Genomic DNA, 25,556 nt, shown 5'->3' with positions numbered 1-25,556 from the left:
TAAGGTCGACAGACAACTGATATGCCCGTCAAAAGACTAGTAAGTTCAGTAGTAGCAAAGTTTGGCTCAATGCTGATATCAGCTCCGTTATTTTCATCAAACCATAAACACATTTGTTAAAAAGGAAAAATGAAAAGGAAAAATTAGATTAGGATTTCTAAGTTCATGAGGAAGGCCTGGCACAAAGGGTATCTACTTGGGCGTAGAACAATAAGACTTTTGGACCTGAAGATGTTTATTTACAACAATAGGATGAGCGCGCGCTGCACCAAAAAAGTACAAGAATCTTCAATACTTAGATACATGCCTGTTTAGGAGCTCTTCCATTGTTGAGGTGATTTCAGCTCTAACTGCCTCCAGGTGTGGAAAATAGAAACAGAGGAAACCGCAATTTGGTATAATGTAGAATTCCTTAGGCCAAAAAAGGATTAGGAATTCCATTTAGGAATGTTCTGTAGTCTAAGGCAGAATGACACTACGATGCCCTTGCATTAAACCATCCTATACACCACAATGGGACTCCTAACAGTATGGTTTCCACCAACTTCTTTCCAAACCAGAGAACCATATGACTCCAACCTGTTCATCCATTTGATGTCTATGGATAAGTTGACTCCCACCTTCTGGTACTTCTGACTAAAAGAAAGTTTATCTGGAGTTACAGTGACTGAGGCTCCCTTAGGTACTTTCAAAATGGCTTTGTAAGTCAAAAGCATGTTTCCAACATTCGTAACTGTCGTGCGAAATTCATAAGAAGTCAATGATGTGTTGTTAAAGAAAGCCATGAAAGATGGATAATTAAGATCGGCAGCACCAGAGCAGTTGTACTTTGACGACCTAGTAATGGTTAAGATTTGCTTCCTAGTGAAATTCATGAAGCAGAGATGGTTGATGTAATCTTGGGAGTCTGCATCGAATACATATAAGACCTGGATCAAGTGCCTTGTTAGGATCGATTTGACCAGATCCCACGTCTAGAGGAGTGGCATAGGTCAAATTTTTGTCATTGTCTCGAAGAGGACTGTTGTCATTGCCAATATGTCTTGCAGTAGTCATCATCGCCGACTTAATAGCAGCAGGACTCCATTCAGGGTGCAGTGTGCACCCTTAAGAAGTGCAGCCACTCCAGATGCACGAGGACAAGCCATGGAAGTCCCAGAAAGTAATGTGCAACTACTCGATAATACGGTGTTGGACCCAAGAAAAGCAGGTGTAATTGGAACCCAAGCTGCTAAGACTTTAGACCCTGGAGCGATTAAATCTAGCTTCAGGACAGTAGGATATATAAAAAAAGGCCCTCTTGAACTGAAGTATGAAACAGCTGGGGGCAGGCTTTTCTCCTAGCACGCCTGTTGGAACTTCAGTGTTGCTGTTGGATTGGTTGTAGATGTCATGTACTTGATCAGCAATTGACTTTGGACAAGTTCAATCACAATACCTGGACAAGGAAGGTCCTTAACTTCCATACACCGGCTATTGTTAGAAATAAATATAGCTCCTGCTACGTCAGAGTTTGTAACTTCTTGTATTTGACTGGCAAGGTACCCAAATTCTTCACTACAAATGACAATTTTACCAGTACTAGCTGCTGAAAACAGTTTTGATGAATCGCATGCTAGGAGTGTTGCATTGTAGACCACTGGCGCATCTTCCAGCAAAGCATTTACAGGAAACTCGGACCAACCAGTGGCGGCCATCCCATTTCCTAATGTCAATATTGCAGAGTTTTGACGATCAATGATGCTTGCTCCAACTGTTAACAACCACGGAGCTCCATTTTCAACCCTCATTGGATATGGCCCATCGTTTCCGGCCACAGTTGAGACAAAGACACCCTTCTCCATGGCCACAAAGCCTGCAATGGTTACTGGATCCTCATACAATGGGGTTGGACCTACACCCATAGAGATTGAAATCACATCCACACCGTCTGCAATTGCCTGGTCCAATCCCACGAGGAGGTCAGAACCGGCACCCACCGTCCCAGAGACTTTGTACATGGCCACTCGAGAACAAGGTGCAACCCCTCTTGCAGTGCCCTCAGCATAGCCGAAGAATGAAACACCTTTCACAAAGTTCCCAGCGGCTATGGTTGAGGTGGGTGTCCCATGCCCAAATCCATCCCTTGGCGAATCCCCATGTGTTTCGGCATGAAGGTTAGCAGCAAAAGCACCACTTATGTATGAGCAAGCACCTATAAGCTTTCTGTTGCACATCATAGAATTAAAATCATCTCGTCTGGCAAATTCCTTTCCACCTTGTGGGGACCTCAGTCATACCATCATCAGTAAAACTCTTACTCTCTGGTCAAACTCCACTATCCATCATGCCGATAATTACATCTGTCCCATAATCAGATGCCGGCCAAAGGCCTGATACACTATTTAGAGAAAGGAAGTCGGTTGTATGGGTGGTATGAAGCTTGACGATCTTGTCAAGGTAGGATGTAACAAACCCAGAGGACGTCTGCAAGTTCTGCAATTCCTCAAAAGGACCGCACTAAAACCATGGATGGCACTGTCATAGGTATAGAGAAGTCTCGGTGTCGACTTTAGTGTATCGGAGTTGGTTGCACCTGCGGCCTTGAGCGAATTTACCGCCACCAAGTACCAACCATGATGGGTTGCAAATGCCTTAGGCATTGCTGATTTGTCCATGTGGACTATATACGTTGACCTATCTGCTAGTATGGTTTCAGTGTGAAAAGCAATGAAAATCAAGGCAAGGATGACCATTGCAAGATGCTGCATGTTTGTCGAGCTCATTTCGTCTTGGAAGGGAACCTTTTAGCTTGATGAATAAATATCCAAAAGCAGATTATATTTCGAACTAATGGGACCTTGAAATGTCCACTCCCGCTGACAAAGATCTAGCTTAGTTTTATGCTCTAGATATCACAGTTAATACCCGTTTTCTTTCATTTTAACGAGAGAGAACAGGCAACTATTGAAAACGACATGTTTGGACTAAAGGCTTGTTAAGGATAAAATGGGTGATGATAACATCATTGAAAATGACACAGAGGGAGTTAGGATCTAAGCTTTTGCAATCAATGTAATGAAATCAATATCATATATAAGGCGTATTGTGAGTTACACTTTTGATAAATACAAATTAAGTTCAGTTAAATTTAATTTAATGCAAGAACTTAAACCTGTTGGATATTGATAAGGAAATGAAGCTAAGTCATCACTCTGTTCACCAAAAATTTCCTGCAAGAAGCACATTCCTTTTTAGATCAAATTCTGCAGAAACCAATATACAACACAGCATTAGCATTGTAGAAACAGATATACAAGTCATAATATTTTATTTCTGTATGTGCCACCATATCTGCACCCTTATAAACAACCATCGTTGGGTACTATTAAAGTGTCACTCACTACTAGGCACGATGCCCAAAATTATGGCGTGTCTGCGCTGCCCAAAATTATGGCGTGCCTGCGCTGCCCAAAATTATGGCGCCATAAGCTAGATATAGCAGGTTTAGATTTAGAAAACATATTTGTCAAGATATGTTTCCATATTAAGACTTTACATAATTACATAAGATTTTCTAGCAATTAAGGAAATTATATTTCTCATTATTATCCTATAAATACCTCATTCCTTTGAAACAAAGAACTACGTTCATTTGAGAGACTTGATTCCAGAGAACGATTTGGATACGTAGGCAGCCATTGAAGGTACAGTCTCAACAATTCATTACAACAACAACCCCTTACTTTAAACCATTGGTGTGTTTGGGCGAGTTCTTACCCAAACATAATTGGCGCCGTCTATGGTTCTTACCAACGAACTTTCGTCCACGTTCTTTCTTCCAAGATTCGGTAATGGCAAAAACAACAAGATCTCAAGTGAGCAAGAACGCAAGAACGCAAGATTACAACAAGAAGAAGAAAACAACTTACCCAATCCCGAAGTTCCAACTAGTCAGACCTTGATGAATCAACCCGGCCGCTCCGGATCTACAAGCTCGACCTTCAAACCTCGGGTGCCCGACAAAGCAGATCTAGAGGCATTACCGACTTAGGGCTCCAATAACTCATTCTCAAGATCTAGAGGCAAACAAAGCGGATTCAGAGAATATGGAGATAGGAGATGAAGATGTGCCTTTAAAGTGCTGCGTCAGAGATTCAAAAGAGAGAAAGAACATAACAACTACTTACAAAAGCAACTGGATAAAGGGAAGCAAGTACAAAGGGATGGCGCCGATGCTGCATCTTCCACACCGGCAAGAGCCCCCAGATCTGGTGAAAATCGGAATGTATTCAACCGACTACAATTTAATTATGGTACATCCCATCCATTGGAGCCTATCCCTGAGCATCATCAGGATCACTCAAAGTCAAGCAGACATTCATCCCATTCAAGAAGGCGATCCAAATCTAGAAATACCAACAACACTAGGCGTAGCAGTGGTCATAACATGACAAGATCATTGAATGTTGATCATAGCGCATCAGAAAGGTGGACAACATCCACCATAAGACGCAATGCTGGACGCCAAGATCAGGACCTCAGAGACGAATTGCAACATGACCTTAGATATGGCTTGAATGCAGCAAACCGATACAGACAAGTTAACAAAGGTCAGCCTAGAGTACGGCGACACCAAAGAAGCGACTCCCTAGTTTGACAGCTTAGCCCTTTTTATCGGCATAAGTCTCGCAGCCCAAGGAACCAGCCAAATATAGAAGCAAGCAATAGTTGGGGACGACAACACCGTGAGATGCAACGTGGTGAAATTACTCCTCAAATCGGAAATCTAGAAGTCACAGGCGCACCATTCACGAAACAACAAATCAAAGACATTGTCAAGAAAACAATAACCAATATGGGTGTCGCTGATGCACGATGGAAAGACCTTGCAGTGAACGAAGATGTCGTCGGGAGATTTTCCCTAAAGATACAAAATGCAGAGCATCAGGAAGGATTCAAACAACCAAAACTTCCTACGTTCAAAGAAGCAGGAGGTGACCCGAACGATCATATTATGGAGTTTAAAAGTAGGCTAATTCTTCGGCGCAGAGATGACCCCCTCTTATGCAAACTTTTTCCGTCTACGTTAAAAGGAGAAGCTCTACGTTGGCTTTCCAGCTTGCCAGCTCAATCTATCGCGTCATTCCAGGAATTAGCAAACTAGTTCCCCAGATCGGTTTAAGCATAATTGGACACGTCCTAAGGATGTTAACATCTTGCTTAACACCAAGCAAAGAAAAGGATGAAGACCGGCAAAGTTAAGAATTCGTTTCCGCCAAGTACAAGCAGAGGTCACCGATGTCCCTGACGTAATGATCATTCATGCATTCAAGGAAGGAGCTCATTTCGATAAAAACGAAATCTACAACTCCCTTGTACGGGACCCCCTACAATCAAAGTCCGATTTGTTTGCACGAACGCAACAGTTCATTAATGTGAAGGAAGATGTTAGATCAAAAGCTTCCAAAGATAAAGACTTTCGGAGTAAAGACTCAAACGAAGGTAAAGGAAAACATAAGCAAAACATATCGGAAGGGCAACAACAAAAATCTGAAAATGTTAACACAGTTCGTGAGGAAATGAAGCTTACTCCATTAAATGCCAAGTATGATGTGATATATGAGAAGATCAAGGGACGCAACTTACTTTTTCCTCCAATGCCCTTACCTGAACACACTAAGTCTAAACGTGACAAAAATCTTTGGTGTCACTTCCACAATAATTTCGGCCATGAAACAGAAGAGTGTAGATCCCTTAAGGGAAAAATACAAAGACTAGTCGACAAGGGACAATTAGACGAAGTTTTGCTTTCAAAAACCGTGGAAGCAAAATTTAGCAATGACTAGCCACAATGTCATACTAGTCGGCCATGCCAAAATCAATGACATTTCACGAAAGCAAGGGCAAAAGTGTGAACAACGAGCTAAGTTCGGTTTCTTGCGTGAATTTTATCACATCAATAACATTGATTTTGTTCAAGGAATTGTTCGAAAAAACTACGAGCCCGGTCCCCTATGTTTTAGTGATAAAGATCTAATCAAGGCCCATCATCCTCATTATGATGTTGTCGTCATCTCGACTTTCGTTGGATTATGGCGAAGTTCGGTAGCGATCATGATAGGTAATCGGAAGTTCTATCGGTCGTTTTTTTTGGTTGCTACAAGAACATGCAAATTTGTCGAGAAAAATTTAATTATTGCAGAAAATAATCCAATCATTGGGTTTGACGAACAAAGAACAACCCCAATAGGAAGAGCCTCTTTACCGACCACGCTTAATGGACAAGTCAATCGACATTGAATTCCTTCCGATGAATTGCAAATCCTTTACAATGCAATCCTAGGAAGGGATCGGCTCCACAAAGATGGGCGAAGAGTCTCTACATTTCACCGCATAATAAAGTTCTCATAGGACTGAATTTGTAAGGTCTTGTGGCGACGATGACTTCCCGGTATCCACGAAAAGGTCTTGGAGGAATATCGTCAGTCGGATATGCGGGGAAATACAATTCTCAGTAATTCGCAACAAGTATCTAAATCAGAATCAATCCCACACAATATTTACACTGCTAGTTCAAGAAATGAAGGACCGCCGACCATAGACCGCCTCTTAGAAGTTCAGATTGGGAATTTAGGCGGAGAAACAACTTTCATATCGGCAGAACTGACGGAAAATGAACAAAAGGAAATGGTAGCACTCCTCAGAAAGAACAAAAAGATTTTTGCTTGGTCAGTCGAGTAGATGTCATGAATTAGCTCAGAAGTTGCATGCCACACACTTGACATTGATCCTACCATCAAGCCAGTTCGGTAGAATCCTAGGCGCATGGCCCCAGAAAGAAAACTCAAAGTCAGAGAGGAAATTGATCGTTTACTCTCAACTAAGTTTATACGGCCAATTTCATATCCGCAGTGGTTGTCTAATGTGGTTGCAGTACCCAAGAAAGAGGGTAATATGAGAGTGTGCATTGATTTCACAAACCTTAACAAAGCTTGCCCGATTCATCCCTACCTTCTCCCACGAATATTGGAATTGGTGGATGCTACGTCTAGCTACCCACGATTATCATTTATAGATGCGTATTCGGGTTACCACCAGATCCCACTAGCTGTGAAGGACCAAGAAGCAAACCGTGATTCATAACCCACCAAGGGATTTTTTGTTACCAAGTTATGCATTTCGGTTTAAAAAACGTAGGGGCTACGTACCAGAGGATGATCGACACCATATTCAAAGATATGTTGGGCAAGACAATGGAGGCTTATATTGATGACATGGTTGTAAAATCCAAACACAGTGGAGATCACATCTCCGACTTACAATCAGTTTTTGACAGAATTGATGAATTCAACATGCGGCTAAATCCTTTAAAATGTGCTGCGGACTGATATCAGGGAAATTTCTAAGGTATTTGATGACTCGTCAGGCATTGAAGTTAACCCAGAACAGATCCGATCCATTCAAGCCATGCCCTCTCCAAAAACAAAAAAGGAGATTCAATAGCTCACAGGTCGCTTAGCAGCACTAAATCGTTTCATCTCTAAGTACTCGGACCGGTGTCGTCCTTTCTTTTAGACGTTAAACTCAGCAAGGTGGAATGATGATTGTGAAAATGCCTTTCAATCAATCAAGAACTACCTGGTCTCGTCACCAATCTTGGCCAGCCCAGCTATAGGGCAACCTGTTGGAGCTTACTTGGCCGCTACAGATACTGCAGTAAGTGCAGTCCTGTTCATCGATAGAGAAGGCGGTCGTCCGATCTTCTTCATTAGTAAAACACTAACAGGGGCGGAAATCAGATATTCGAGAATTGAAAAAATTGTTCTAGCGTTGGTTCATGCTGTCAGACGCCTCAAGCCGTATTTCCAAGGGAGACTAGTCAAAGTATACACGGAATATCCTCTACGCAAAGTTTTCCGAAGTGTCCAGGAATCAAGTAGACTCGCAGAATGGGACATCTACTTAAGTGCTTATAGCATCAATTTTGAACCTTGCGTTTCAGAAAAGAGTCATGCACTTGCATCCCAAATGGCAGATTTCCCTATCGGCGATTTCATCCCTGAAGTCAACCAAGACGAAGGCATCTCTAGTGAAACGCTAGCAGTTGGGGGCGAGGAAGGCCCAACAAATCTTACGGCCCCATCACCCGATTCATAGATGGTTTACACGGACGGCTCACACAACAAATCCGGCTCTAGATTAGGATGTGTTTTTATCAAGCCAGACAATTAGTAGTTTGGGTCGACAGTTCTTTAGAACTGGTCCTTGAAGTAATCTTCTTTTGTTTTTCAAATTATCAATCATCAATAAAATACATTATTCCATAGTTCTATATTTTCATTCAATTAGTTAGTCAAAAATAATATATATCAATTACTCAGTTACCATTCTTAAAGGCAAACAGTTGATATGAAGGCTCAATTATACAAAACATATACAAATTCAAAAGTCAAGGAGTTTGCGTTTGCAACACCTCTCTCCATGCACCAAAAAATCATGGAGTTTGCATTTTCAATACCTCTATCCATGCACCAAAAAGTCATGGAGTTTGCGTTTTCAATACATCTCTCCATGCACCAAAAAGTCATGGAGTTTGCGTTTTCAACCTCTCTCCATGCACCAAAAAGTCATAGAGTTTGCGTTTTCAACACCTCTCTCCATGCACCAAAAAGTCATGGAGTTTGCGTTTGCTGTTACTCCGTGCATCACCAAGCCATGGAGTTTGCATTTTCAACATCTCTATCCATACACCAAAAAGTCCGTGCATCACCAAATCATGGAGTTTGCGTTTACAACACCTCTCTCAATGTACAAAAAAGTCATGGAGTTTGCGTTTGCAACACCTCTTTCCATGCGCCACAAAGTCGTAGAGTTTGCATTTGCAATCCATGCACCACAAAAGCTTAAATTTTACAACAAAGCTCAAGTTTCACCAATATTTTATACACAACTTAAAACTGGGGGTAAGCATTGGTTGACATTGAATAGTTGGAATATCTATCCAACTGTCGTAGAATATGGTTGTTTCTCCAAATTGAAATGCCAACAATTGGGGGGCATCGCGATATGTTTAGTTTCCAAAAATTTCTCCATCTCATTAGTATTGAAAGTGTTTTCATACCAGTGTGTTGCTCGAACTAAGCAAGTGAACAAAAACAACGATCAATTTCATGGTCATACAAACAGCCTTAGGCATTCATGCCAAGCAAACAACATTTAGTTGCTTTCTTTTCACAATCTTCACCTTTGTTTATAATTTCCACTGTCGCATCCTTTTTTAACCAGTTTTTGTTATTATTCTTCACCACAAGGAACTAATTCCATCCAGCAAAGAGGGGGCGGTGTATGTGCCACCATATCTGCACCCTTATAAACAACTATCGTTGGGTACCATTATAGTGTCACTCACTACTAGGCACGATGCCCAAGATTATGGCATACCAACGCCGCCCAAAATTATGGCGTGTTTGTCCTGCCCAAAATTATGGCGTGCCGGCCCTGCCCAAAATTATGGCGCCATAAGCTAGATATAGCATGTTTAGATTTAGAAAACATATTTGTCAAGATATGCTTCCATATTAAGACTTTACATAATTACATAAGATTTTCTAGCAATTAAAGAAATGATATTTCTCATTATTATCCTATAAATACCTCATTCCTTTGAAACAAAGAACTACGTTCATTTGAGAGACTTGATTCCAGAGAACGATTTGGATACGTAGGCAGCCATTGAAGGTACAGTCTCAACAATTCATTACAACAACATCCCTTACGAAACCATTGGTGTGTTTGGGCGAGTTCTTACCCAAACAATTTCATTAGTCATATAATTTTTTTGCATGTACTTCCTTGCCATGCACACGTGCACACTGTTAAAAAAACTCTTTGAATCTCCTACTCAAACAGTTTTGCACATTTGTTGAGTTGAGACGGTGAAACTAGCTAGGGAAGTAGTTTAAGATGAAGCAATGAGATGTGGGAGACCAGACTTGAAAAGCCACATTTTCATGTGAAATGGTGGACAAGACTCAAACTTTTTGTCAAAATTCGTTTAATCCCTTAGTTAGATACATGAAATGGTGGAAGGTATAACCAGCTGATGTGAATATACTGAAACGCACTTCAGAACGAATTCGTTTACTCTTCTTAGGATCAACTGTCTTAAACTTCATAGCTTTGTCAAACAATACATGACAACTGTAGCACTAGCTGCTACAGAGGCAGCTGAAACATTTTGTTTGAGAAAGATCCATCAAAATTTTACTGGTATTGCCAATCAAGAATTAAGGGTGGTAAGCTTCAGATCCATCCAACTAACAGTTCCACTAAATGGTAAAATTGCATAATAAATTAACTGAACAAACTGTTAACAAAAGCACTAGAGTTGATAAGCCCCATTGCTTCACAATGGGGACCAGCTTTGTGAATCATGTTGGAACCAAAAATTCTTACGGAATTTGGTGTGTAAATACAAAAGTGAAGCTTAATAACCAACTTTGTGTCTAAATAACCATGTTGGTCAGAATCACAATCCCCAAGTAGAAGAACAAGTGGTTCCTGCATCCTTTAGGTGGAGACAAAGGTGGTCAAATAAAGCATTTCCTATCTCCACCAATAATGCTACCCAACTGCTGCTTTTCATCTCTTGCTTTCATAATTCATCTCTATCAAAAATGTGCATGATTAAGGATAAACACTACAAAGGATTATTGTTAGACCCGACAGAGCATTTTTGCTAGTAGCATTAACAACGCACTGTGAGCCAAAGAATGCAGTATGAACTTGGAACTCAATGATTACAGACTTGGTGAAAGAAGTATGCATGCCAATGTAGGTTAAACCGTTAAAGTAAGTCCAACTATGAAGCGATTCATGCCTGATGTAAATGAACCTTCAAAACCAAAGATCTTCTACTTAGCATAGAAAAAAGAAACTTATGATTTCCATCATATCTTCAGACGAAAATAGGAAGCTTATAATTTCCATCATATCCTCAGATGAAAATTGGATTGAATGGATCATCCCCAATTTTTGAATTCCCATAAACATGGAACGAAAACACCTAAGCCTTATAACTGGAATCTAAAATGACTATCCCATCCAACCATTAGCCTATTCCTTCCTTGACAAATTTCAAGTGTACATTTATCAAACCGAATGGGCACATGCATGACATTGCATGAACCACGAGAAACTCAACGGATGCTATAGGAGTTAACAGCCGACTTTTATAAATTGCTGTCAAAACCGCTGATAAAGCTCAATCGTTTCGGGAATTGCTAACTTGTGACTTTAATTTTACGTTCTTACTATTTCACCACATTGAATTAGATCAGAAGCAACGGAGGATCAGAGAATGGAACCTAGAAACAGACTTGATGCAGAAAAAGAAATGTGGTCACTTTCAAATTTGTTAGTTGTTAACTTCATATTAAAAGTTGCGTGTGTAACTTTCATATGACAAATTTTACAAGGGCAACAAAGACGACGCATACCATATGGCCTAAACCACTCTATAAACCACAATGAGGCTCCTCACTATATGCTTAGCCCCATCATCTTCCCACACTAGAGAACCAAATGAGCTTGCCTCTTTCATCTGCTGAATGTCTATAGAAACATTGAAGCTAAGCTTCTCATACTTATCAGTGAAAACAAGTGTATCTGGTGTCACACTGATTGATGTTCCTAGAGGTTCTGTCACCTTAGCTTTATAAGTCGACACGCCGTTTCCAACATTAGTTGCTGTCCTACGAAACTCGTGAACAGTTGAGGGAGTGTTGTTGAAGAAAGCCATAAAAGTCAGATAGTTGAGATCAGCCGAAGCTTTTGAGCAATTGTAGTTGGACGATCTAGTGATTGCTAAGATTTGATCCTTAGTGAAGTTCATGAAGCAGAGGTGACTCACGTAGTCTTGGGCATCTATGTCATATATAAGACCTGGATCAAGTGCCTGTTTGGATCAATTTGACCTGCTCCCATGGCCAGAGGAGTGGCGTATGTCAAATTGGCCCCGTTGTCTCGGATAAGACAGTAATTGTTATCTAACTGGCTTGCAGTGGTCATCATGGCAGACCTAATAGCAGCAGGGCTCCAATCAGGGTTTACAGCCTTTAGAAGAGCAGCCACACCAGATGCATGAGGACGTCCCAGAAATTGCATTGTAGTTCGTTGACAAGACCAAGTTGGACCCAAGATTGACAAAAGGTGAAGCTGGAACCCAAGCTGCCACTACTTTTGATCCCGGAGCAATTAAATCTGGTTTTAAGATGGAAAGATATGAGCGAGAAGGTCCTCTCGAGCTGTAAAAAGCAACTGTTGGTGCGGGCTTTGCTCCTAACAAGTCTTGTTGAAACTTCAGTGTTACTGTTGGATTTGTTGTAGATTTCACATAATCAATCAGTGCTGGAGCGTGGATTGGATTAATCACTACCCCTGGACAAGGAAGACCCCCAACTTCTATATATTGTGAGTCATTGGAAATAAATATTGCTCCAGCGGCTTTTGATAGAGTGACTTCATTGATTAGACTCTGGAGTTCCCCAAATTCGTCAACACAGATAACAATCTTAGCAATGGCCTCTGATAAGACGAGTTGCAGCAAGGAGGGTCTCATTGTAGACCAATGGCATGTCCACAAGCAATGCGTTTTCAGGAAACTGAGACCAGGAAGTGGTGGACATCCCATTCCCTAGAGTGAAAGTTGCAGAGAACCGACAATCAAAGGTGCTGGCTCCAACTGTCAACATCCACGGAGCTCCATTTTGTACAGATCACTCGTATCATTATTACCAGCTGATGAGGAGACTAACACACCTTTTTCCATGGCTGCAAAGGCAGCAATGGCTATCGGGTCCTCATATATGGGATAAGCATTCAGTAGTCCCATAGAAATGGAAATTATGTCCACGCCATCTGCAATCGCTTGGTCCATTCCAGCAAGGAGATCAGAACCATAGCCTACAGACCCAGTGACTCTGTACATGGCCAACCTAGCACGAGGCGCAATCCCCCTTGTGGTGCCCTTGGCATAGCCAAAGAAGGATACCCCTTCAACATAGTTCCCAGCTACGGTGCTCAAGGTATGTGTCCCATGCCCAAATCTATCTCTCGGGGTGTTCACACCTGTTGAAGACAGGCTAGCAGTCTCAGCGCCTCTGCTGAAATAGCGAGCACCAATGAGCTTCCTGTTGCACATCAAAGAATTGAAATTGTCACCAGCCTGGCAAATTCCTTTCCACCTAGTTGGGACCTCAGTCATCCCATCATCATTAAAGCTCCTGCTGTCTGACCAGACCCCAGTGTCCATCATACCGATAATAACATCCTTTCCATAATTTGTCTGTGGCCAGAGGCCAAATTCAGTATTGAGGGAAAGGAATACAAAAGTATGGGTGGTATCAAGTTTGACAATCTTATCTGGGTAAGCACTCACAAAGCCATGCGACTTCTTTAGCTCCTGAACTTCTTCCAAAGAGAGGACTGCACTAAAGCCATGGATGGCATTGTCATAAGTGTATATAATTATTGATGTCGATTTAGCCGTTTCCGAGTTGGTTGCATCAGTGACCTCCAGTGAGTTAATGGAAGCTGAATACCATTCATGATGATTTGCAAAGGCCTTTGGCATGGAAAATTTGCCCATGTGGATTATACATGTAGACCTATCAGCCGCTGTGGTTCCAACATAGAGGGCAGCGAGAATCCATGCAAGAAAGATCATGCTTGTTACATTTACAACCCTCATATTATCTTCTCAGAAAGCCTTGGCGACTATATTGTTTAGGTTCTGGCATATATATGATCGTAGTTTTTTAGGAGAAGCTATTAATGCAGATTTTTCTAAAGAACTACTTTGTGTGATGAATACTATAGAGAACAAACATCTGTGGAAACACTTGGTTTATAACGAAAACTTCAAAGGATGACAAGAGGGATTTTGTAAATGTAGGCCACAATGACAAAAAGGGGGAACGATTAATATACTGCAGGTAACATAATCAGAAAGATGGATACTTTGTAATCCAAACCATCTGAGCACATTTGTACAAGTCATCATCTCAGTTATCAATTGTGTTTGTGTGTTCTTTTTCTATTCCTTTTTCCTTTTCTGGCTTTCTTTTATAATCTTTGACAATTAGTAATGTAGATTGAAGTGGCAGAAGCAACACTTAATCAAAATCTACACTTTATAGAACCCTAAAAGTCTTACCTTTATTCATAATCACTCAATAGTTCACAAACACAAACACAATTACCCCCAAACCTAAATACAAGCTCTTATTTATACTAATAACAATAAATCAGCAACTAAACTAGTGGGCTCACGACCCATGGGCTTGGACTCGACTAGATGTCCACATCACACTCTCCAGGTTGATGAAGCTTGACCACAAGCTTGTTGACATGAAAACTCACCAATATGCAAAAGCTCTCCAAACATCAAACTTGTATACGTCACCCTCCCGTGGTTCTGAGGAATTCGACTTCGAATTTTGCCCAAATATCTGCTCAAACGAATAACATGGCACCACAATGCTGCTAGTACTCATTTCTTAAAACACAATGGATACTGGAAGTCACGAAGTATGCATTGAAGTGCTTTGTGGTTGCGAGCAAAAACCTTCTCAAAATTGGTTAGAAAAGGATCAATATAACCACCACTTTGTGCTTGCTGAATTGGAGGAACAAGACCTTCATAGATCTAGTCAGCAGGACGTCTTTGTTGAAAAAGAAGGTGATGAACTTGCTGATTTCGTTTGTTATCACGCTCAAAACATGACACAACAGCTTCATAAATTCCTTCCTTCTCTTTGTTGTCATCGACAACAACCGGTGTTTTATGTTGGGCTATAGAAGCTCCACCAACGATAGGGGGTTTGGGCTGCAAAAGCTCCACCATAGCCTCCCTAAGTCGACTAGTCGCTTCTTCTAATCGATCAAACCTGTTTTGCATCAAGGCTTCTCTCCACTATTCTAATTGAGCAACCCGTACTCTAGGCGTTAATATAAATCTATTAGTTCTCCATGAATTCTTCATCTCGGACATTGTAGACATATCTTGATTTGCAAGAATAAAATTGGATTCACGGTGAACAGTGCTGTGAACAGTGTTTCTACACAAATCTCCCAAAAAACAACCTGCTCTGATGCCAAATAATATAGACTGAAGTGGCGGAAACAACACTTAATCAAAATCTACACTTTATAGAACCCTAAAAGTCTCACCTGTATTCATAATCACTCAATAGTTCATAAACACAAACACAACTACCCCAAACCTAAATACAAGCCCTTATTTATACTAATAACAATAAAGCAACAACTAAACTAGTAGGCTCACGACCCATGGGCTTGGACTCGACTAGATGTCCACATCAATTAGATTATCAAACCATTGTAATCATATTAAGACATCATTCTTCTTTCTCTTTCAGATTTTATGCCCTACATGTTGGACTACAAACATTAAGCACTAATAGAGGAATAAACATTTGCAAAAGAATAAACTAAACGTTTATATCTTTTACAAGCTAATGGAGGAATGAGACTAACGTAGTATTAGAAAATTAGAAAGTTTCTAAATGACAGTGTAATCTTACTCCTTAGAGTACACACCAAAAGCACTAGACAAGGATTGAAGAAGAGAGAAATGCCTAATTCTGCACACTTTTAGTATTTATAATGTTCTGCGTTAATACACAAAACTTTACTAGTTAACCAAGTAGCCAAACTAAAACTTAAGCGATCGAGCCTTTGAGATGTAAAGACATCTCGAAGGGAGGATATTCTCTCTTTGGCAAAATACAGGAAGGGACATAAGGCAATCGAATTCATAATATGCAAATTCAGTAACAATAGGTATAGGAGAATACATGTGGAGGAAACTACGGAAACTTCATTAACAAAAAGAAAACTGTTTTTAGGGTATCAACATTTTTACCTTGCAGATGAACATGGGCAATTCACTTTCAGGGAGAATTGAAAGAAATGTTGTGTCCAATTTAAGATGCTTACAAAAATTTTGTCCTTAACATAAGATACTTGAAAATATTCCGGTCGTCTATACTAACTATATTACATTATTCATATGAGAGAATTAATAGATTTTCATAGTTAAAATCAGCCTAACAATAACAACTTTAGACCAATGAATTCTGATATTGTAAAAATCATGACTTAAGTGTTATGGACTCTTACCCATGTCCTTCCTGGAAAAAATATGAAACATTCAGATCAGTCATGTCCAGAGTACGAAGAATGGAAGTCAGAAAGTAAAGTGGCATTGTTGAGAGTGACTAACGTTTTGAACAAGCAAAGACCATAAGGTCAATGTGTTGAGTTTCACCGTATGTACATTGTGATACTATTCAATCTCAAAACTCATGTCTCCCATTTTGTCATTTAGGAAGAATGGGAGACTCTTCAATTCACCGATAAAGTCTGAGCTCTTCCAGAATAGACGTGATTTTACAATTAAACTGCTAGAAGAGTATATAATACGAAATTCAAGAGAACAAGTTTGGTCTGATGTATAATTCTTTAGGCAAAGAAGAATGAAAATTCCATTCACGAGTTTTTAAATGGTCAAAGACAGAAATGACACCAGGATGCCCTTGCACTAAACCATCCTATACACCACAATGGGGCTCCTAACTGTGTGGTTTCCACCAACTTCTTTCCAGACTAGCGAACCATACGACTTCAAAGTATTCATCTGTTTAATGTCCACAGATACGTTGAAGCTCACCTTCTGATACCTCCGAGTAAAAGAAAGTGTATCCGGCATTACAGTGATCGAGGTTCCTCGCGGTACTTTCAAATTGACTTTATAACTCGAAGATTTCTGTCCAACATTGGTAACGGTCCTGTGAAATTTATGAACAGTCAACGATGTGTTGTTAAAGAAAGCCATGAAAGACGGGTAATTGAGATCCGCAGCAGTAGAACAATCGTACTTTGACGATCTAGTAATGGTTAAGATTTGCTTCTTAGTGAAATTCATGAAGCAAAGATGATTCACATAGTCTTGGGAATCTGCGTCGTATATAAGACCTGGATCAAGTGCCTTGTTAGGATCGATTTGACCAGATCCCATGTCTAGGGGAGTGGCATACCTCAAACTTTTGCCATTGTCTTGAATAGGACTGTAGTCATTACCAATATGGCTTGCAGTAGTCATCATGGCCGACCTGATAGCTGCAGGACTCCAATCAGGGTTTGCACCCTTGAGAAGTGCAGCCACTCCAGATGCATGGGGACATGCCATTGAAGTACCAGATTTTAATGTGTAACTACTTGATAATACAACGTTGGATCCTAGAAAAGCAGAAGGTGAAATTGGGATCCAAGCTGCCAGGACTTTAGACCCTGGAGCGATTAAATCTGGCTTCATGATGCTAGGATATGAGGATGAAGGCCCTCTTGAACTGTAACACGAAACAGCTGGGGCTGGCTTTGATCCTAGTACTTCCAGTTGGAACTTCATTGTTACGGTTGGATTGGTTGTAGATGTTACATAATTGATCAGCCCTGGACTTTGGACAGGTGTAATCACCATAGCAGGACAGGGTAGATCTTTTACTTCCATATACTTGGTACTGTTGGATATAAATATCGCTCCTGCAACGTTGGAGTATAAAACTGTCTCATGTATTTGACTGGCAAGGTATCCAGAGTAATCACTACAAATGACAATTTTCCCAGTGGCTTCTGCTGATAATAGTTCGGCAGAATCGCATGCTAAGAGTGTCTCATTGTAGATCACTGGCACATTTTCTAGCAGTGCATTTACAGGAAACTCAGACCAACCAAAGGTGGACATCCCATTTCCTAAAGTCAATATTGCAGAGTTTTGACGATCAATGGTGCTCGCTCCAACTGTCAACAACCATGGAACCCCATTTTCCACAGACATTGGATATGGACCATCGTTTCCCGCCAATGTCGAGACAAACACACCCTTTTCCATGGCTGCGAAGCCTGCAATAGCTATTGGATTCTCATACAAAGGAATCCTTCCAGCCCCCATAGAAACTGAAATTACATCCACACCATCTTCAATTGCCTGGTCCATCCCAGCGAGAAGATCTGACCCAGCGCCAACAGACCCAGAGACACTGTACATGGCGACTCGAGCGCGAGGTGCAATCCCTCTTGCAGTGCCCTCAGCATAGCCAAAGAATGACACACCTTCTACATAGTTACCAGCAGCCGTAGATGAGGTGTGTGTCCCATGCCCATTTGCATCCCTTGGTGAGTCCCGGTATCTTTCCCCATTTAAATTAGCAGCAAGAGCACCACTTTGGTAAGAGCGAGCACCAATAAGCTTCCGGTTGCACATGGAGGAATTAAAATCGCCTCCTGCCTGACAAATTCCTTTCCACTTAATGGGGACCTCAGTCATACCATCGTCATTGAAGCTTTTACTCTCAGGCCAAACTCCACTGTCCATCATGCCAATAATTACATCTTTGCCATAGTCAGATGCCGGCCAAACACCAGATATAGTATTGAGAGAAAGGAACTCGGGTGTATGGGTGGTATGAAGCTTGACAATCTTGTCTGGGTATGCTGTAACAAAGCCAGGGGAGTTCTGCAGATTCAGCAATTCTTCGAAAGAGAGGACCGCACTAAAACCATGGATAGCATTGTCATAGGTATAGAGAAGTCTCGGCATGGATTTGAGTGTGTCAGAGTTTGTACCGGCGACCTTGAGCGAATTTATGGTCGCCAAGTACCAATCGTGATGGATTGCAAAAGCCTTGGGCATTGCAGATTTGTCCATATGGACTATATATGTTGACCTATCTGCTAGTGTAAAATCAGTGTGAATGGCAATCAGAATCCAAGCTTGGAAGAACCAGGAGAGATGTGGCATCTTTCCCATCGCCTAATCGTCCTGGAAAGGAAGCTTTTAGCTTCAGGACTAAATAGCCTAGAGCCTAGTATGTTTTGTTTTTAGCAAATAGGACCTTGATATGTCCACTCCACCTGATAAACTTTTGGATCTTACAGCTAATACTTCTTATTAAAATTTTCGTCCTTTGATTTTAACAAGAGAGAGCAGATAACTATTGAGAACAGCACATTTTGATTAAAGACTTGCAAAGGATGCAAAGAGCGATGATAATATCATTGAAAAAGGTACCGAGGGAGTGAGGATCTAAGCATTGCAAAATTTTAATGAAGTTTTATGTAGGAGTAAACAAGTCGATAGTGACAGATATTATAAGTATGTATTCTCTTATATGTTCAATTCTAGTTCTTTCCCACTCTCATTTGTTTCATAATATGCTAGCCAAATTGTGAATTAACTGCTGATAACTGAAGTCCAGATTTTATGTAACAAACTGAAATATAATAAAACGGTTAGATATTAATAGAGAAATGAAAGTAAGACGTCACTTTATTCATATAAATTTTTCTGCAAATAAGCATATTCTAGTTCACATTAACACCATTGAACAATATCTAAAACAACAAGAACATATTCAGAGCCAGAAAAAGGTCTACACCCTTCAAACCAATTTACTATACCAGTATTATTGTTATATAAAATAAAGAAAAGGAAACTAGAAACAAGGAATGGTAAGGAAGTCACATACATTGAAATCTGGTGGAAGAAATGTATGAAAGTCAGTTGGAGAACCATTGAGTTTGCACCTTGCTCTATGCATGTTTCAAATAAGAGGCCTCAAAATTTATTCTGACGGTTATTAAGTAGAACGTGACAAAGATAATAGCAGAAAACTCACTCAAGTGCATTACAGAATTCTCGATCAAGGTTGGACCTTAGTTGGCCAAAGAAGCGGACACAACATAGGCATTTCATCTCCAATGCCACCAATATCATTCCATTTGGCTTCCAATTAACCGGCCACACACAGGCCTTCTTCAAATTCAATACAAGCTGACACAAGAATAGACAGGTATGTAAAGATAATGCAATTTCGACCCCTCTAAAATGCAAAATTGTTAACTCTTCTACTGACAAATAGTAAACGGCATCAAATTGGCAAAGAATTCCAAAGTCTCAAACGAAATGCGTATAGATTCGTAATAGAAATCCCTGAATAAACTTCTTCGCAACATTGGGTTTAAAACGATCTTCTCAGAGCATATCCTGATTCCTGTGTGGGTGTGAAATGTATGGGATGTAAATTCACACCCTGATTGGAGATACTCTAAATATTTCTGATGGTATTACTAACCCCTAATTAAGTCTTTATATGCTATATGTGTTTGCCAAAGTTGAATAATTTAATATCAAGCAAATGGATTTCATAAAAAAATGGCTCAGTTTCCCAGTGAAGTTTTACGAGATATTTAAATACAAGAATTTTGCTCACTTACAGAACTAAATGGTCATAAACAGGAAGAAGAATACTCCATTGAAGTAGTGAGATGTCCAGGACCAGACTCGAAAAGAGATACTCCTCATGTAGATAAACCCACAAAGTTATAACAAGTTCACCTGAAATAGTGAAAACTGAAAATAATCACTTCAGAAAATATACAGAGGCAGCCGAGACTATCTTTATTTCAGAATTTTTGGGACCAAAGTGTCTAAGACTTCATAGCCATGTCAAATATCAATAACCATTGTAATAATATAGAGGGTATAGAAACATTTCCTGATTTCCATTACATGGTTTTTTCAACTTTTTAAGTATATTTCCAAATTCCAATCTAAAACGAGGGATGGCAAACTTTAAATACAGAGCCACATTTAATTGGTCTACATACTCAATGGTTAAATTGGAAAATAAATCAATTGAACTAACTGTAATACATGACATGAACACATGCCTAGCATTGCATGTCCCATTAAAAATTTCAACTGAGGCTTGTACTTCACTGATTCCTACTACAGAAAGAATTATAATTGAAATTATGCTTAATTTTTTGGTGCTAGAATTGCACCAAAGACCAAATAATTTAATCCATCACCACATGTGAGCATTATTGTGATACCCCGTGGCAGTGGCCCGAGGACGGGTATGATAGAAAGGCGCCTAGCCCTATGACGGGTGGTGGTTGCGCCATGGTGTGATCCCACATTGCTTAGGCGGCTGTCCAAGATCCTGGTTATGAAAAACCTCCAAATCCTAACGTCGAGGCCTTTTCAAGCACAATTGGTAGTAGGGTTGGTGAGAACTCCACAGTTAAGCGTGCTCAGGCGGGAGTAAAAACCACCTCGCTATCGGAGGTCCCGCAGTGGCTAAGTGGGACAATAACGGCATGTTAAGATGGGGCCGGTTGTTACAATTATTGTTGTTTATCTGACAAAATTTCACCTTATAACATAGATCTTAAAGGGAATAGATATATTTGGCAAGCATTGAAGTGACCTTAATATGGAGAAGGCCACCTAAGAAAGGAAAGGATATCCAAAGTTAAGCGTGCTCAGGCGGGAGTAAAAACCCCCATGCTGTCGGAGGTCCCGCAGTAGTTAAGTGGGGACAATATCGGCGTGTTAGGATGGGGCGGGTCGTTACAATTACTGTTGTGTTATCTGACAAAATTTCACCTTATAACATAGATCTTAGAAGGAATGGATATATTTGGCAAGCATTGAAGTCACCTTAATATGGAGAAGACCACCTAAGAAAGGAAAGAATGTCCAAAATATAAGCTTTAGTATACAACTACAGAAATCAGACAAATCAATTGATTGAGGTTGTACATGAGTTAGATGCGTCCTACTGGAGATGCCTCATACAAATAATCTTTTCTTTCATTAATTTAACACAAAGTAAACTACATTGATCATCAATCCCCTGCTGAGAAACTACAGCAATAGATCTCCTAATTGTGTACTTCCTCCTTCATCGGCACAAATGAGTGAACCAGAAACATTCTCGTACTTCCCTTACGACATTTCTAAAAGTGGAGATAAAGAAGGCAGCTTCACAGTTTCCCTTGAAGAGTGGTGTCTTCGCAGAGGAACTCAGTGTGGGTCCCTTGACAATACCAACTTTATTTATTGTCTTCCAAACCTCATGACAATGGACAAACTATGATGCCCTTGCACTAGACAATTCTATACACCACAATGGGACTTCTAACTGTATGGTTTCCACCAACTTCTTTCCAGACCAAAGAACCATATGACTTCGACGTATTCATGTCTTTAATGTATACAGATAACCTGAAGCTGAGCTTCTGATACTTCTGACTAAAAGAAAGAGTATCCGGCCATATAGTGATTGTGGTTCCTCGTGGTACTTTTAAATTGGCTTCATAAGCTGAATTATTGTTTCCGACATTGGTTACTGTCCTGCGAAATCGATGAACAGTCAATGGTGTTTTGTTAAAGAAAGTCATGAAAGATGGGTAATTGAGATCGGCTGCATTAGAGCAGTTGTACTTTGTCGATCTAGTAATCATTAGGATTTGCTTCCTAGTGAAATTCATCAAGCAAAGATGATTCACATAGTCTTGGGCATCTGCGTCGTATATAAGACCCGGATCAAGTGCCTTGTTAGGATCGATTTGACCAGATCCCATGTCTAGGGGAGTGGCATACCTCAAACTTTTGCCATTGTCTCGAATAGGACTGTAATCATTACCAATATGGCTTGCAGTAGTCATCATGGCCGACCTGATAGCTGCAGGACTCCAATCAGGGTTTGCACCCTTGAGAAGTGCAGCCACTCCAGATGCATGGGGGCATGCCATTGAAGTACCAGAATTTAATATGTAACTACTTGATAATACAATGTTGGATTCTAGAAAAGCGGAAGGTGAAATTGGGATCCAAGCTGCCAAGACTTTAGACCCTGGTGCAATTAAATCTGGCTTCAGGATGGGAGGATACGTCGAAGAAGGCCCTCTTGAACTGAAATATGAAACAGCTGGGGCAGGCCGTGCTCCTAGTTCACTTTGTTGGAACTTAATAGTAACAGTTGGGTTGGTTGTAGACGTCACGTAACTGATCAGCCCTGGAATTTGGGCAAGTCTGATTACAATACCTGGACATGGAAGAGATCGTGTTTCCATATACTCGGTATTGTTGGAAATAAATATTGCTCCTGCGACGTTGGAATTTGTCACCACTTGTATTTGAGTGGCAAGCTCCCAAGAATCATCATTGCAAATGACAACTTTACCGGTACTAGCTTCTGATAAGAGTTCCGATGAATTGCATGCTAGGAGTGTCTCATTGTAAACCACTTGCACACCTTCAAGCAAAGCATTTACAGGAAACTCAGACCAACCAATGGTGGTCATCCCATTTCCTAAAGTCAATATTGCAGAGCTTTGACGATCAATGGTGCTCGCTCCAACTGTCAACAACCAAGGAACTCCATTTTCCACCATCTTTGGACCTGGCCCAGCATTTCCTGCCGATGTTGAGACAAATACACCCTTTTCCATGGCAGCAAAGCCGGCAATGGCTATCGGATCCTCGTATAAAGGGGTCCATCCAACGCCCATTGAGACTGAAATTACATCCACGCCATCAGCAATTGCCTGGTCCATTCCAGCGAGGAGGTCAGAACCAGCACCAACAGACCCAGAGACGCTATACATGGCTACTCGAGCACGAGGTGCAATCCCTCTTGCAGTGCCCTTAGCATAGCCAAAGAATGACACACCTTCAACATAGTTCCCAGCCGCCGTAGTTGACGTGTGTGTTCCATGCCCATTTGCGTCCCTTGGTGAGTCCCCGTCTGATTCAGCACGTAGATTAGCAGCAACAGCACCACTTTGGTAAGAGCGAGCACCAATAAGCTTCCGGTTGCACATGGAAGAATTAAAATCACCTGCCTCCTGGCAAATTCCTTTCCACCTTTTGGGGACTTCTGTCATACCATCGTCGTTAAAGCTTTTACTCTCTGGCCAAACTCCGCTATCCATCATACCTATAATTACATCTGTACCATAATCGGATGCTGGCCAAAGACCAGATATATTATTCAGAGAAAGGAATTCGGGTGTATGGGTGGTATGAAGCTTGACAACCTTGTCTGGGTAGGCCGTAACAAACCCAGGGGACTTCTGCAGGCTATTCAGTTCTTCAAAAGACAGGACCACACTAAAACCATGGATAGCAATGTCGTAGGTATAAAGAATTCTTGGCATGGATTTGAGTTTGTCGGAGTTCGTTGCACCAGGGACCTTGAGAGAATTTATAGTCGCCAAGTACCAATCATGAGGGGTTGCAAAAGCCTTTGGCATTGCAAATTTGTCCATATGCACAATATACGTTGACCTATCTGCTAGTGTGGATCTAATCTGAAAGGCAATGAGAATCCACACAAGGAAGAACAATGAGCTATGACGCATGCTCACCATTTTCATTTTGTCCTGGAAACGAAGCTGGTAGCTTGATGACTACATATGATCTATCCTAGTTCCTAGAGCCTATTATATATATACATTTAAACATAGGGACCTCGAAATGTCCACTCCAGCAGACAATATACTGGGAGCTTTTTGTCTATTTTGCCGTTTTTCAATTGTACAGCTAATACTTCAACTGATACAATTGTTTGTTTTTTCAACAACTATTGTTTATAATAAAGAACTGTAAACGATGAAAATTAAGGTTAATCTTAACATAATTGAAAATGGCATAAGACTAGGATCTAGGATCTAAAGAATTCCAGGGGCGACGCAATATAACTGGAGCGAAATTTCATATCAAAATAAACCCATCAATGGTGATTAATCCAGTCAAAACTTTTAACAACTCCCAAGTAAAAAATATATATAAACAGTAAAAGCATTCTTTTCCATTCTATATACCACAAAAAACTTTTAAATAATTTGAACAAGGCAAAAACAGTAAGGGGCGGATACTCACATTAATATGGCGCCAACAAGCCAATGCAAAATTTTCTTACATCGCATTTCTGGTTTAACCAAAGCATATCCACGCTTGTAGTGGGCAAATATCGTACTCATAGGAGTCATAGAGATGTTTCTTTCATTATTTTAAAAAGATATTTGCATAAGGGCCAATATCTCGATATATGTCAGGATATTTGAAATATTTTGCAGGCATAAAGCGGGAAAGGGAATAGAAAAAGGATGGACACCTGGCGAAAGCATGTTGGGTCAAAAGCATTTGGAAAGACTATAAAAAGACTGAATGAGGAAGAAATGATTCATTCAATTCAGATTACAAAAAACTACATAAACAGGAGAGAGAAAGAGTGAGCTAGAGAGAAATTGTAACAAACTTTATCATTAATCAATAAACACATCGTTTTCCTTTATCTTTCATCTATAATTGTGTGAACTAAGAATACTAATTGGAAGTAAGTATTCTTGGCAACCACATTGGCGCCGTCTGTGGATCTAGAACAAAAAAATTTGTTCGATTTTCTTCTTCTACGATCTAGAATCCAGAGTTTTTTACAGATTTGAGTGAAGGAAGTGTGATAGAAGAGTGTGAATTCGCTTACAATGGCTCATAGGAAGAAAGCAAACAGCAAAAGAATGGAGAATGATAATCAATCGGATACAATAAACACAAGAGCTTCAGTAAGCTGAGGGGAGATGGAAACAAATATGAATGTGGAGGTGTCGCTTCAGGAAATGTTAAAAAGATTGAAAGA

The 25,556-nt window shown here is 40.5% G+C and overlaps 5 pseudogenes across 4 annotated transcripts; all 5 read right to left on the bottom strand.

Annotated features, from left to right (window-relative positions):
- Nucleotides 1-391: 391 nt before the first annotated feature.
- On the bottom strand, nucleotides 392-1,340 carry LOC147492162 (subtilisin-like protease SBT3 pseudogene; annotated as a pseudogene).
- LOC147492158 (subtilisin-like protease SBT3 pseudogene) lies at nucleotides 392-25,100 on the bottom strand (annotated as a pseudogene). Its single transcript, XR_015198131.1, has 5 exons — nucleotides 24,800-25,100; nucleotides 20,341-20,461; nucleotides 19,743-19,897; nucleotides 19,593-19,656; nucleotides 392-3,212 (listed from the first exon to the last, which is right to left on the bottom strand). The product of XR_015198131.1 is annotated as a subtilisin-like protease SBT3 pseudogene (transcript).
- LOC147492161 (subtilisin-like protease SBT3 pseudogene) lies at nucleotides 9,207-16,176 on the bottom strand (annotated as a pseudogene). Its single transcript, XR_015198132.1, has one exon. The product of XR_015198132.1 is annotated as a subtilisin-like protease SBT3 pseudogene (transcript).
- Nucleotides 16,497-18,924, bottom strand: LOC147492160 (subtilisin-like protease SBT3 pseudogene; annotated as a pseudogene). Its single transcript, XR_015198130.1, has one exon. The product of XR_015198130.1 is annotated as a subtilisin-like protease SBT3 pseudogene (transcript).
- LOC147492159 (subtilisin-like protease SBT3 pseudogene) lies at nucleotides 21,605-24,342 on the bottom strand (annotated as a pseudogene). Its single transcript, XR_015198129.1, has one exon. The product of XR_015198129.1 is annotated as a subtilisin-like protease SBT3 pseudogene (transcript).
- Nucleotides 25,101-25,556: the final 456 nt, after the last annotated feature.

The sequence above is a fragment of the Coptis chinensis genome, chromosome 6 (assembly GCF_015680905.1).
Source record: "Coptis chinensis isolate HL-2020 chromosome 6, ASM1568090v1, whole genome shotgun sequence".
NCBI classification, from domain to species: Eukaryota; Viridiplantae; Streptophyta; class Magnoliopsida; order Ranunculales; family Ranunculaceae; genus Coptis; species Coptis chinensis.
The sequence above is the reverse complement of the archived record's forward strand: the minus strand, read 5'-3'. Positions and strand labels throughout refer to the sequence as shown.